This window comes from Oryctolagus cuniculus (assembly GCF_964237555.1).
Source record: "Oryctolagus cuniculus chromosome 16 unlocalized genomic scaffold, mOryCun1.1 SUPER_16_unloc_1, whole genome shotgun sequence".
Lineage (NCBI taxonomy): Eukaryota > Metazoa > Chordata > Mammalia > Lagomorpha > Leporidae > Oryctolagus > Oryctolagus cuniculus.
In genome coordinates, this window is record NW_027208201.1 from 6,348 (window position 1) to 22,253 (window position 15,906).

At 39.5% G+C, this 15,906-nt stretch overlaps 1 pseudogene; it reads right to left on the minus strand.

Annotated features, from left to right (window-relative positions):
• Window positions 1-7,634: 7,634 nt before the first annotated feature.
• On the minus strand, window positions 7,635-15,459 carry LOC127486311 (vomeronasal type-2 receptor 116-like; annotated as a pseudogene).
• Window positions 15,460-15,906: the final 447 nt, after the last annotated feature.

The following is a 15,906-nucleotide window of genomic DNA, read 5'->3' on the forward strand; positions in this document are numbered from 1 at the left end:
TCCCTCCAGCCTGACCCTCCTGATCCTGTAGCCCGGCCCATGTGTCTGGTCCTCCACCCCAGCCTGACCCTACTAGCTCTGTGTTTGAGCCTTACCATCCTGCTTTTCCATACTGGCCTCATCCTCCTCTGGGCCCTCCAGTCCAGCCCAACTATCCAAGTCAGCCATACCATTGTTACTTTCCTTCTGTCCCTTCACACCAGGCAAAAACCCCAGATCCTGCATCTTGGACTCACCCTGTTCCTAGAGCCCTTCCATATCTGACTTTCCTTTTCTCCCCCTGGACCCTCCTCTGGGTTCAGTATTTGAGCCTTTTCCTCCTCCTGCTCCTCCATACTGGCCCTACTCTCCCTCTGATCATCCTGCACCCCAGCCAGGTCCTGCTCCTGCTCCTGCACCTCCTGCACACACTCCTGGGTGTCCACAAAAGGCTCATCCTACTACTAATTCCTCACTCAAACCTCATCCCCCTTTTCATCCTAAACACCAACCTTGTCCTTCTTCTGTCTCTGAACAGAAGCCCCACCCACCCCCTGCTCCCAAGTACAAGCCTCGCCCTCCTGCATCTAAACACAAGTCCCAGCCTCCTCCAGATGTTCCTCTCAGCCTTCCTTTTCCTTGTGGCCATGATCTCAAGAAATGCTTTCTAACACTTTTTGAACAAAAGCCTCACCCGTTAATTAATACATTATCCCTCTTAGTATTTTTTGTCTGTTCTACTTAATATGACTTCTTTAATTCTGTAATTAATACACAGTTATTCTTAAGTGTTGAAAATTAACTGAAATGTGATCCCTGTTAAACATAAGAGTAGGAATAAGAGAGGGAAGAGATGTACAATGTGGGACATGCTCAAGCTGACTTGCCCCAAATGGTAGAGTTAGAAACATACCAGGGGACTCCAATTTAATCCCATCAAGGTGGCATGTACCAATGCCATCTCACGAGTCCAAGTGATCAATTTCAGTTCACAATTGATCATAATGAAGGGACTAAGAGTCAAAGGAAGCACATAAACAAGTCTAGTACCTGCTAATACTAACCGATAGAATAAATAAAGGGGAGAGTGATCCAACATGGGAAGCGAGATACTCAGCAGACTCATAGAATGGCCGATGTCCTAAACAGCACTCTGGCCTCAGAATCAGCCCTAAAGGCATTCGGATCTGGCTGAAAAGCCCATGAGAGTATTTCAGGCATGGAAAGCCAAGGCACTCTGGCAAAAAAAACAAAAAACAAAAAAAAACACCTAAATGAAAGATCTCTGTGAGTGAGATCCCAGTGGAAAGAACAGGTCTTCAAAGAAGGAGGTACCTTTCTCTGAAGGGAGGAGAGAACCTCCACTTTGACTATGACCTTGTCTAAACAAGATAAGAGTCGGAGAACTCAAGGGGCTTCCATAGCCATGGAAACTCATGACTGGTGCTTAGGGAGATTACTGATGCCATAAACAGGAGTGTCAATTTGTAAAGTCAACAACAGGAGTCACTGTACACTTACTCCTCATGTAGGATCTCTGTCCTTAATGTGCTGTACATTGAGACTTAATGCTATAATGAGTACTCAAACAGTATATTTCGCTTTGTGTTTCTATGGGGGTGCAAACTGTTGAAATCTTTACTTAATGTATAGTAAACTGATCTTCTGTAAAAAAAAAAGAAGAAGAAATTATTATTCCCAACTTGACTCTCACTGGGATTAAACATGACAATAGGTCTGATCTGATTTCATCATCATTTAAAAAATCATCTATTTTTTTTTCACTTTATGTTTCTGTGTGGGAGCAAACTGTTGAAATCTTTACTTAATGTATGCTAAACTGATTTTCTGTAGATAAAGAGAATCGAAAATGAATCTTGATGTGAATGGAAGGGGAGAGGGAGTGGGGAAGGGGAGGGTTGTGGGTGGGAGGGACGTTATGGGGGGAAGCCATTGTAATCCATAAGCTGTACTTTGGAAATTTATATACATTAAATAAAAGTTAAAAAAAAGAAGTTAGGAAGCAAGCATTTGGTGTACCAGTTAAGACACCACTTGGGACGTCAGGATCCCATAAGGAGTACCTGGGTTCAAGTCCTGGCTCTGCTTCTGATCCAGCTTCTGGCTAATAGCCACCCTGTGAGATAGCAGGTCATGGTTCAAGTACTTGGGTCCCTGCCACCCCCGTGGGAGACAAGGATTGAATTCCAGTTTCCTGGCTGTGGCCTGGTCCAGCCCTGGCTGCTGGGACATTTGGGGCATGAACCAGCAGATCGAAGATTCTCTCTCTCTCTCTCTCTCTCTCTCTGCCTTTTAGGTAAATAAAAATAAATAAAATTTTTAAACTTGAAAAGAATGGCAAGTATAGAAAGTAAATGCCAATTAAAATAAGTTAAAGATTTATTTTTGTTTATTTGAAAGACAGGCAAAGACAGAGAGAGAGTGTGTGTGTATGAGAGAGAGGGTTCTTCCATTCACTGGTTCACTCCCCAAGTGGGTGCAATGGCCAGATTTGTGCCAGGAGCCAGGAGTTTCTTCCAGGTCTCCCATGTGGGACAGGGGCCCAAGGATTTGGGCTATATTCTACTGCTTTCCCAGGCCATAGCAGAGAGCTGGATCAGGACTAGAACCAGTGCCCATATGGGATGGTGGCACTGCAGGCAGTGGCTTTACCTGCTACACCACAGTGCCAGCCCCCAGCCATAGCATTGTGTGAGATAATGCTAAATGTTCAGTTCACTAAGAAGTTACACAATTTCTACATATGCATATGCTTAATAAATTAATTTTAACATATAAAGATTAATAAAGCTGTAAGAAAAATGGAAAAAAAAAACCAACATTTGGGTTCAGGGAGTTCCTGAAGGTATGGAGAGATAAAGGATTAGAAGGCGTTTTTAATGAGATACTAGCAAAAAGGTCCCACGTTTGGAGAAGGAAAGAGACATCCTAGCACAGGAAGCACATAGAACTCCAAATAAACATGACCAAAAGAGATCCTCACCATGACACATTGTAACCAAACTCACCACAGTGAAACATAAAGAAAAGATTCTAAAATGTGCAAGAGAGAAACATCAGATCACTCTCAGAGGATCTCCAATTAAACTCACAGCAGACTTCTCATCAGAAACCCTACAGGCTAGGAGGGAATGGTGAGATATAGGCCAAGTACTAAGAAGAAAAAAAAAAAAACTGCCAGTCCAGCTATTATATCCTGCAAAGCTCTCATTTGTTAATGAAGGTGAAATAAAGACCTTTCATAGCAAAAAAAAAATGACAGAATTTTTCACCACTTGTCCAGCCCTGCAAAAGATTCTTAAAGATGTGTTACACACAGAAACACAGAAACATGGCCATCGATTTAAAAAGGTAAAGGAAGAAAATCTCTCAGTAAAAGATCACAGGAAGCTCAAAGCATTTATTAAAAATATCTTTGGGAAAATGGCAGGGCAAAGTCACTACTTATCAATAGTAACGTTGAATGTAAATGGACTCAAATCTCCAATTAAAAGACATAGAGGGCCGGCGCCGTGGCTCAATAGGCTAATCCTCCACCTTGCGGTGCTGGCACACCGGGTTCTAGTCCCGGTCGGGGCGCCGGATTCTGTCCTGGTTGCCCCTCTTCCAGGCCAGCTCTCTGCTATGGCCAGGGAGTGCAGTGGAGGATGGCCCAGGTGCTTGGGCCCTGCACCCCATGGGAGACCAGGAAAAGCACCTGGCTCCTGGCTCCTGCCATTGGATCAGCGCGGTGCGCCGGCTGCAGCGGCGGCCATTGGAGGGTGAACCAACGGCAAGGGAAGACCTTTCTCTCTCTGTCTCTCTCTCTCACTGTCCACTCTGCCTGTCAAAAAAAAAAAAAGACATAGACTGGATGGATGCATTAAAAAACAAAACCCATCTATTTTCTGCTTACAAAAAACGCATCTTTCCAACAAAGGAGCATGCAGACTAAAAGTGAAAGGTTGGAAAAAATTTTACTATGCCAAAAGAAACGAAAAAAGAGCTGGTGTAACCGTCTTCATATCAGACAATATAAATGTTAACACAAAAACTGTTAAGAGAGACAAAGAGGGTCACTATATAAAGATTAAGGGTTCAATTCAAGAGGAAGATGTAACTATTGTAAAAGTATATGTACCTAATTACAGGACACCAGGTTATTTAAAAGAACTTAAAAGGAGACTTATACACCAATACAATAGTACTGGGGGACTTCAATACTCCACATTTATCAATACAAAGATCAACCAGGAAGAAGATCAACAAGGAAACAGCAGATTTAATCAACACTATAGACCAACTGGATCCAACAGATATCTACATAACTACACTTAAAGAATACACATTATTCTCAGCTATACATGGAATCTACTCTACGATTGACCACATACTAGGTCATAAAGCAATTCTCAGCAAATTCAAAAGAATCTAAATCATACCATGCATCTTCTCAGACCACAATGGAATGAACCTGGAAATCAGCAACTCAGGAATCCCTAGAGCATATGCAAACACATGGAGACTGAACAGCATGCTCCGAAGTGAACAGTGAGTCATAGAAGAAATCCAAAGAGAAATCAAAAGCTTTCTGGAAGCAAATGAAGTTAACAACACAACATATCAAAATTTACAGAATACAGCAAAATCAGCGTTAAAAGGAAAGTTAAATTGGAAAGGCACCGAATAAATGAGCTACCAACACATCTCAAGGATCATGAAAAACTGGAGAAAACCAGACGCAAAACTAGTAGGAGAAGAGAAATAATTAAAATTAGAGAAGAAATCAACACAATTGAATGCAAAAAAAAAACTATTAAAAAAGATCAGCAAAGTGAAGAGATGGTTTTTTGAATAAATAAACAAAATTGACACCCATTGGACTAACTAACTAAAAAAAGACCCAAATCAATAAAATCAGAGATAAAAAAAGGGAATGTAACAAAAAACACCACAGAAATAAAAAGAGTCATCAGAAATTACAACAAAGAGTTGTATGCCAGCAAAGAGGGAAATCTATCAGTAATGGATAGATTTTTGGACACATACAACCTACATAAATTGAACTATGAAGACATAGAAAATCTAAATAGACCCATAACTGAGACAGAAATTGAATCAGTAATAAAGGCACTCCCAACAATGAAAAGCACAGGACCCTATGTATTCACTGCTGGATTCTACCAGGAATTTAAAGAAGAACTAAGTTCCATTCTTTTCAAACTACTCAGAACAATCCAAAAAGAGGGAATCCTCCCAAATTCTTTCTATGAAGCCAGCATCACGTTAATTCCTAAACTTGAAAATGATGCAGCAGAGAAAGAGAATTACAGGCCAATTTCCCTGATGAACATAGACCTAAAAATTCTCAATAAAATTCTGGCCAATAGAATACAACAACACATCAGAAAGATGATCCACTCAGACCAAGTGGGATTTATCCCTGGTATGCAGGGATGGTTCAATGTGCGCAAAACAATCAATGTGATACATCACAGTAGCAAACTGCATAAGAAAAACCGTATGATTATCTCAATAGACGCAGAGAAAGCATTTGATAAAATACAACACTCTTTCATGAGGAAAACTCTAAGCAAATTGGGTATAGAAGGAATATTCCTCAATAAAATCAAACAATTTATGAAAAATCCACAGCCAGCATCCTATTGAATGGGGGAACGTTGGAAGCATTTCCACTGAGATCTGCTACCAGACAGGGATGCCCATTCTCACCACTGCTATTTCATACAGTACTAGATGTTTTAGCCAGAGACATTAGGCAAGAAAAAGAAATGAAATGGATATAAATTTGGAAGGAAGAAGTACAACTATCACTCTTTGCAGATGATATGATTCTTTATTTAGGGGATCCAAAGAACTCTACTAAGAGACTATTGGAACTCATAGAAGAGTTTGGCAAAGTAGCAGGATATAAAATCAATGCACAAAAATCAACAGCCTTTGTATACACAGGCAATGCCATGGGTGAGAAAGAACTTCTAAGATCAATCCCATTCACAATAGCTACAAAAACAATCAAATACCTTGGAATAAACTGAACCAAGGATGTTAAAGATCTCTATGGTGAGAATTACAAAATCTTAAAGAAATAAAAGAGGATACCAAAAAATGGAAATATCTTCCATGCTCATGGGTTGGAAGACTCAATGTCATCAAAATGTCCATTCTCCCAAAAGCAATTAATAGATTCAATGTGATACCAATCAAAATACCAAAGACATTCTTATCATATCAGGAAAAAATGATGCTAAAATTCATATGAAGACACAGGAGATCTCAAATAGCTAAAGCAATCTTGTACAACAAAGCAGAGCCATAGGCATCACAATACCAGATTTCTAGACATACTAAAGGACTGTTATTTTCAAAATACCATGGTACTGGTACAGAAACAGATGGATAGACCAATGGAACAGAAGAGAAACACCAGAAATCAATCCAAACATCTACAGCCAACTTATATTTGATCAAAGATCTAAACCCAATGCCTGGAGCAAGGATAGTCTATTCAGCAAATGGTGCTGAGATAACTGGATTTCCACCTGCAGAAGCTTGAAGCAAGACCCCTACCTTACAGCTTATCCAAAAATCCACTCAACATGGATTAAAGAACTAAGTCTATGACCTGACGCCATCAAATTATTAGAGAACATTGGAGAAATCCTGCAAGATATAGGCACAGGAAAAGTCTTCTTGGAAAAGACCCCAGAGGCACAGGCAGTCAAAGCCAAAATTAACAATTGGGTTACATCTAATATTAATTTCTTATGTCTGATACTGGCCAAAGAATCAAAGCCAAATTGACAATAAACAGAAATGAACAGGTGGAAAATAAGTTTGCAGAATCACTTCTACATATAATGAAAACTTGGTGTGTATCAAATAATTTTAAATTCATATGAAATGATATATAATTTAGGAGTTTCTGGACAATGAATCATATACTTTTATAATGATTTAACATGTCTAATGATTGAACTGAAATATTCCAACTCTATTACTAAGCTGATTTTAATATAGACTCCAATGAATTAATAAAAATAGCAAACAAATATGTAACTCATTTTATTAAAATATGAATATAAGAAGGTCAATGATTTAACAATGAAAATACAGGATTGAAAATAAATGAGATGGGTTTGTCCTTATGAACATAAAACCCAGGCTAAGAAATTAGTTTACATTATTATTTTGAAGAGAGGAGGATGGGGTCCACCATGGGGGTGTAGTGGATATAGCTACCACCTGTAACCCTAACATCCCATGTTGGTGCCAGTTTATGCCCTGTCTGCTACACTTACAACCCAACTCCTTGTTAAGATCTAGAAAATGCTTTGGAAGACGGCCTAAGCCTTTCCATCCCTGACACTCACATGGACACCTGAATAAATCTCCTGGCTTTGGCCTGAACCAGCACTGGCACACTACAGATAACTTCAGATTCCATCACAAGATGGAAGGTTTCTCCCACACTCTCCTCATTTTCTGGAACTTGGTCCTTCAGAACAAAAACATTTTAAAGAAAAGTATAAATTGTACCTAAGGTGGTTACATGATGCAAGTTATTTTATAATATCACAATGCAAAATTTTGTTTTATAAATTTTAGTTTCTAACCATTGAAACTGAGAGAGCCTAAGAGCTACTCCTGAGAACATCTGTTTCCTTGGAAATTATTCTATCCCTTAATACTTTCAAAGCTTTCTGCTCAGGTCTGAAGAGAATAATGTAGCACTTGGGAACAAAGATGCAGCCCAGGAGCCCTGCTCTGGAGGCCAAGATGGAGAAGACCTCCACAGCCACCATGACCTTCCTCTTGGTGCTGTGGTAGACAAGCAGGAAGGTCACCCAGACACTGCAGAACACCAGCATGCTGAACATCAGGAACTTGGCTTCATTGAAGGTGTCAGGCAGATTCCTAGCTAGGAAAGCCACAGTGAAGCTCACCAGGGCCAAGGAACCCAGGTAGCCCAGGACACAGTAGAAGGCAATGACCGAGCCCTTGTTGCACACCAAGATGATGTGGCCATGATCAGAGTGTGCATCTGTGTCAACAAAGGGAGGAGAAGTCCCAAGCCAGATGGCACAGAGAGCCAGTTGGATCAGGGAGCAGCTGGGAATAATGGAGTTAGGTACCCCTGATATCAGCCAGTGTCTCATCCTTCTCCCTGGGGCAGTGACCTTGAAGGCCAGAACCACAGTGATAGTTTTGGCCAGGACTGTGGAAACAGCCACGGTGAAAACCACTCCAAACATGGTCTGCTGGAGGACACAGGTTGTTGTGTTGGGACAACCAATGAACAGTAAGGAGCAAAGGAAGCAGAAGATGAGGGCGATGAGCAGGATGTAGCTGAGACAACGATTGTTGGCCTTGACTATGGGAGTGTCTTGATGCTTCACAAAGACCCCAAGAACCACAGCGGTGAGGACAGAGAATCACAGAGCTGTGCAGACAAGGGTCATCCCCAATCTTCAAAAGACAGAAAGATTACTTTTTTGAGGAAGCACTGGTCTCTCTCTCTGTTGGCATACTGAGGATCCGGACACTTCACACACTGGTCCATATCTGTTGAGAAAAATACAAGAACATCATCCTGAGTTCAGTTATTCCTGATTCACAAGGACCTTCTCTAATACCTGAGGTCACTAATTTAGGCAAATAGTCCTTATTTATTGTTGAAATAGCATATAAAATGACATCTATAAATTATTGACCATTATTCATGCCTCTCTACCTCATGTTAGCCAGAGTTTTTACTTCATCTCCCTAAGTATCTTACATACTGATGGGTGCATGCTTTTTGTCCTAACAAATCCTAAGGGCTACTCTCTGAACCTACTCATGATACTTTAAAAACCTACCTTTTTTGCCTGTTTTATTTTAACACCACAAATTCATTCTTCATGGTTTCTTTGGATTGGTAAGTGATGATCAAATACTAGAGGTTTCTATGTGTGGTAAAGACTACTCTGTTGTTTATACATGGCACATTCTTGCTGCATCCTCACTTTAAACAGGAGCAAACAGCAGTACTTGTTTTCTTTTCTCAAGTTTTTTTAATGAACACATTCTTTCATACATTCAACTTTTTTTAAGTTTTTATTTAACAAATGCATTTTTCATAGATAGAATTTTAGGAATATAGTGGTTCTTTCAACTAAACCCACCCTCCCATCCCAACTCTTATCCCACCTCCCTCCCTCTCTCCCATCTCCTTCTTCATTATGGTTCATTTTTAGTTTGAACTTAAATATAGAGGACCAACTCCATATTAAGCATAGATTTCAACAGCTTGCATCCATGCAGACAAACTACATATAGAATACAGTTTGGGAAAAAAAGTTGCAGTCAATTCTCATAGTACAATTCATTATGGATGGAGTTTATACATGGGGAGTAAGTGCACAGTGACTTCTGTTGTTCCATTAAGAACTAACACTCTTACGTATGACTTCAGTTATCACCCGAGTCTCTTGCCATGGGCTGCCAAGGCTATGGAAGCCTACTGTAACCATAGACTCCATCAGTATTTGGACACTGCCATAAGAAGTTGGATGTTCTCTCCTCCCTTCTGAGAAGAGTATATTCTTCTTTGATGACTTTTTGAGGTTCATAAATTTTGCTTGTTTTATGCTCACCAACTTTAAGTTCTTCCAATTTTTATTTACTTCAGTTTCCTTATAATGTCCACATCCTATCTTCAAGGGTTTGTGTTGAATTTACTGTCATTGAACTACCTTGCTATGCATACTTTTTACCACGGATGTCAGCCTGTATTATTTTGAAATAAATCTTACTCATGAGTGTGTATGAGTGTAAGCATATGAATGTTTCTGAAGATTTATATTTTGATAAGCAATGATTTTTCTCAAAGGCTAAGATTAGCCCATTTATGATATCTAATGAGTATTATCCTCAGGGTGATATACTGAATAATTTCTAATACAGCTTTTCATATTATACACAGCTTGATGAGAGCTGTGCTTTCTCACTCCAAGCATGCTGTACTTGAATTTGGTGAAAGCACTTTTATCTATACATGCACAAGGAACACAGATATGCATTTACCTAAATGATTTTGCAAGTACTACATGTAGTAAATTATAGTGTGAAAAGTTTTATCCTTTAAGGATTATTACTGAATATAAGGTTTAACTTCTACCAGAAGGTGAAAAGAATCTTCCCATCAGTCATATTCCACATCTTTTTCTTTTCATGGAGAAGAGGAAAACTTTAAGAAACAAGTGTTAATCTATCCATGAGGCTGGCACTGACTTACCTGTCTGATTGGAAATCTCATTCTCAGGACAAGGTGTGCAATCAAAACAACAGGTAGGCTTTCCCTCCAGAGGGGTTTTCCTGAATCCAGGGCTGCAACTCACACTGCATATTAAGTGTGGAGTCTAAGAAAAATCAGATGAGTGTTGGCCATATTGGGACTATTACTTATGTTCCAAGCAGAATGTTTTCAAGTCCTGCACAACCTATTCACTTAAACTGTAAATAACTGTTTCTGACACAGTGATGGCATGCAATTTGATTTTCTAAATATATAGATTCACAACATGCGGAGGAACAAGTGTGTGTGTACTGTACATCCGCAGACACTAAAAACATAAGAAAGTATTTAGATTGGAATGGGTGTAGTTTAATGACTCTCAGTATGTTTTAATAAGCCAAGTTGCACAAATATCCATATGAATGGGGGGTAACAATGGGCAGTGTGAACCTTATGATCAGGTCCAACTTACCTCTGTAATTCCTGTGGCCCACTCTATCAAATTCACAGAGAGAGACAACTGTTTGCTCTGTGGAACATATGGGGAAAACTGTCCTACTTTAACTTTATGTCCAACACCATATGGAAAATTCAGAAATTTGAGAATGTCATATTCAGCTTCCAAATTCCTCATGTGATTTAAATTCATTAGGTCACCCACAGGATTGGTAAATTGGAGGTTCTTGAGAAAGGGTGCAACTGAAAAAATGCATCATATGCTCATCAAACCCAGGTTAAAGAATGCCTTTTGTCTGTAATCACAAATAAATAAAGGGATCTATTTACAGCCACCCAATGTATTAAAACCAAAATCCTAAAGAGGACTAGTTCAAAATAAGTATTATTTCACTCATTTTCATCCAAAAACTAGGGCTATCAAAAATATTTAACTGAGAAATTATGATCATTTCAAACTGTGGAGTCCATGCTACCAACACTCACTTATTTTCTCAGTGTACCTAGGAAAACCATCTGTAATGCAGTTATCAGAATAAAAAAAGTATGCAATTTAATGAGATGTCTTATGTACCTTGTGGATGAACATACTCAGCAACATTTGACACTACTGAAAAGTGATCACTGTTAAATATAAGAGTGGGAATAAGAGAGGGAAGAGATGTGCAAATCGGGACATGCTCAAGCTGACTTACCTCAAACAGTAGAGTTAGAAACATACCAGGGGATTCCAATTCAATCCCATCAAAGTGGCATGTACCAATGCCATCTCACTAGTCCTGGTGATCAATTTCTGTTCACAATTGATCATAATGATAGGACTAAGAATCAAAGGGATCGCATAAACAAGACTAGTGTCTGCAAATACTAGGTGATAGAATAAAAAAGGGAGAGAACGATCCAACATGGGAAGTGAGATACACAGCAGACACATAGAATGGCAGATGTCCTAAACAGCACTCTGTCCTCAGAATCAGCCCTTAAAGCATGAGCATCCAGCTGAAAACTCATGAGAGTATTTCAGGCATGGAAAGCCAAGACACTCTGGGGAAAAAAAAAAAAAAAAAAAAAAAAAAAACCTAAATGAAAAATGTCCGTGAGTGAGATCCCATTGGAAAGTATGGGTCATCAAAGGAGGTACCTTTCTCTGAAGGGAGGAGAGAACTTCCACTTTGACCATGGCCTTGTCTAAATATTATCAGAGTCAGTGAACTCAGGGGGCTTCCATAGCCTTGGCAGCTCATGACAAGAGCCTAGGTTGATTACTGATGCCACAGACAAGAGTGTTAATTTGTTAAGTCAACAACAGGAGTCACTGTGCACTTACTCCTCATGTAGGATCTTTGTCCTTAGTGTGCTGTACATTGAGATTTAATGCTATAACAGGTACTCAAACAGTATTTTTCACTTTATGTTTCTGTGTGGGAGCAAACTGTTGAAATCTTTACTTAATGTATGCTAAACTGATCTTCTGTATATAAAGAGAATTGAAAATGAATCTTGATGTGAATGGAAGGGGAGAGGGAGTGGGGAAGGGGAGGGTTGCGGGTGGGAGGGACGTTATGGGGGGAAGCCATTGCAATCCATAAGCTGTACTTTGTAAATTTATATTCATTAAATAAAAGTTTAAAAACAAGAAAAGAAAAGAAAGTAATAATCTTTTTTACTGCTGAGATTGAAAGCAAAATAGGTATTCTGTTTAGGTATTCATAAGGCATAGTTAAATTGTCAGGATGGGAGAGTAATTTTTAAGACACAGCTCTGATGCTTATCCAAGTTACCTTCCCACTTGTGAATGGAACCCTGTTTCTAATCAAAAATTACAAGCAAAGGCTCATTTCTGTCTTGTGATTGAAGGAAGGATTCCAAGTTATCGGTTTGAATACCCATAGAAGCTTTTAAGGGGATCATTCCAATAATACATGTCATGCAAAGGAAACCAAAATACCTGCCAGGGAGAAAATGCCACTTTTGCCCCATTGTTCACTGGCTGCATTTCTGACTCTTGTAGAAGCATCTCATGTACACTGTGGGCCACAGCATACACAGCATTGTATATGTTGTAACTCCCATCACTCATGCTCATATCAAAATGATGAAGAGGCAATGTTTCCAAGGAGGCATTCAGTGGACAGTTCTGCAAGGTTTGCAGGATGGCCCAGTAACTGAGCAATCAAAATACCATGACCAGAAGGTAGAGAGGTAAATGTCTTCTGGGTATTTGTAAGGGTTAACTGTCCGAAGGAAGTTTTTGAAACCAGCGATCTCACTATGGTGGTGTGAAAAAATGAGAGTCCCATGGAATGAGTGCAGCAGGATATGTTGCTCATTGCTGGCAAAATCCCATTGTGAGGTGGTGAACCAGACTTTCCATGTCATTACACGTTCCCATGTTGGAAAGCTGACACCTATGAGTGAATCAGTGACACAGAAAAGAATCACCACATTTGCTGATGATTTTAGGATCTGGATATGAAACCTATTCTGGAGTGAAATACATGATTCCTGAGTGGTTGAGATGAATTCCACAAAGTCTACACAGATGCCATTCTTCTGCATCTCGACTTTCAAATCAGACATAAACTGAATACCTTTAGAGAGGTCTGAGATGGCCAAACCCACCCACGTCCAGCTGAAATGAAGCATCAAGGAGACCATGCCAATGGCCAGAGAAGTGTCTTTGGGTGCCATCTGATAGAGGGAAGGAAACTGACCACTGTCACTCAGAAGAGGTTCAAAAGACCCAAGAGTCAGCTATGGGAAAATGCAAGAAATCTGTGTAAGGTTATTGCTATAGTGAACAAAATTACTCCTGAAGAAATTCAGCAGGTGATGGGAGTGTCAGAAGATTTTAGAATATTTCATTTTTCTCATCTCCCACTACATATAAACTTCCTAGTTCATGAATCATTAGACTCACAGGTTGAGGAAAACATTTCTCATTATCACTCACCCATATCACTTCAGAAGAAATGTGGCTACTCCACCAAATCTCTGAACACTTTCTCCTTAGAATATACACTGTGTCAAATATATAAGGTCTCTGTCACATAAAGTTTTTGGTCTTAGTAATGAACCTAAGGTGATGTGCTTTTTCCCTCTCTTTCCCTTACACACTCACCTGTGGAATTTTGTAGACTTCCAGCAGTGTCCCCATTTGGACAGCAATGCTTGTTCCTGATATTACAGCTACAGACTTGCTCTGTTTCCTACACGTGTAATTGGGAACGTGCTTTTCCATTCCCACTAGCCAGATGAAGGGATTCTCCATCACCAACATGTCACTGTGCATGACATTATAGAGATCAAATCCCAATGTCACATTGGGTAAAAGATGGGTGTTATTGTTGATCTCCTCAATAGCAAAAACCAAGGCCAAAACATATTGGTAGTTTTTGGACTTAAATCTGCATGAAAGACACAAGCATTTTTAAGGGAGAAGCCTCCAATCCAGATTATCTTCAATTCTACTGTGATTACTGTGACAGAAGGATTGGTCATGGTCAAGAATTCATATGTTCTAATCCTTATATGCACATTTGCTTAGGACAGAGTGTCAAGAGCATCGTATTTGCAGATAGCTGCCCTCACCAGAACTGAAGCTGCTAGTATCTTTATCCTGGTCACCCAGCCTAAACCATTCTAAAAAATAAGATCTGCTTTTACACCATAATGTCACATCATTAAATGCTTCTTGAAATAAGAGTCATATTATCATAAGGCTTCAGGATGCAATGGGAAAAGAGAGTAACTCAGCTGAAAACAGAGTGATCAGAAATTTGGATGACATCAAAGCATGGAGAATGGTAGATGGAATTCTGGAATTTATCCAGAACAATCTCTTCCCCATCATATGTACCGATCAACCACCATCACAAGCCAGGAAAATAAAATCAGATTCAGAGCTTGAAAGAAGGGAACCAGTGAAAAGGTAGGAGCACTTTAGAGAAGCTGGAAACTCTCCCTGGGTGGACTTGAATCATTTTATATATATATATATATATATATATATATATATATATATATATAATTTATATTTAGCTATAAAAATGTATCTTAAAGAGGGGTGGAAGCAGAATAATCCCCCTTCTGAAATGTATTTTTCCCAGAAAAGGAAAGAATCAGGGACACATAATGAATGTTGTAGATTCCAAACATTAAATTTCTTATGTTCATCACTAAAATATAATTATTATTATATTTGTGCAAAGGTGTTGAGCTGAGATTACTTTTAACTAGTGAAAACGCACTCTCCTGAATATCCTTTATTCTTTGCAATGTAGAAGAAATGAAGTGTTCTCATGGCCCCAAATCTAGTATGTAGTAGAAAAGTTTGTGAGCACATGTGGAAGAGCTCATGTAACTCAGTGCATTCATTACAGTGCATGGGTTTGGTAAGAATCTGCTACTGAGACACAATTGGCCCCTGAGCTGATGAACATGGATAGGGGAGGACAGGAAGATATCGACCAGACTCTCCTTCCTCCCATGATGAGACAACCTTTCCCAGAACCATACATGAACACAAGGCAAAATGTCACCCGTGCCCCAAAATAATTATCAGCACTTTTTAGGAGAGACAGAGAATGCAAAGAGCCGGAAACCACATATGTCTATCCATCTGCAGACCCAATAACAAGTAGCTGTTATATAAATTAAGGGAAAATGATTATGGCAAAGAGAACTTACCCTATGATCGTGAGACCTTTTTCAAAAATATTCATGTTTCTGTTAATGAGGTGTATATAAATGGGGAAAAAGGCAGCAATCTCAATATCTCCATTCTTGTAAAAATCCGTTCAATCTGGGAATAGCAGTTGGGACCATTCTGACAAGTCACAAGGAGATACAGATGCAGAAAGAGCAACAAGAATATCAAAGGAAACATCTTCAAAGTCTGTGAAAAACCCTAGGACACAACCACAGTGGAACTTGCAGGGTCATGCAGGTACATACATATAGCGTGTGTGTGTGTGTGTGTGTTTCCTTGAATTAAGCCACTTTAACACTACTCCATCTAACTTTTTCCACCAGCTGTCCATTCATCCATGGTGGAATCTGAAACCCTTTCTGCCCTGAGGCTTTGCAGGTCAGGCCTTCTGCCCTAGTAAAAAATACAGGAAAAAAAATGTTTGTGATTCATCCTCTTCACCCTAGGTGTCAGGATTTCC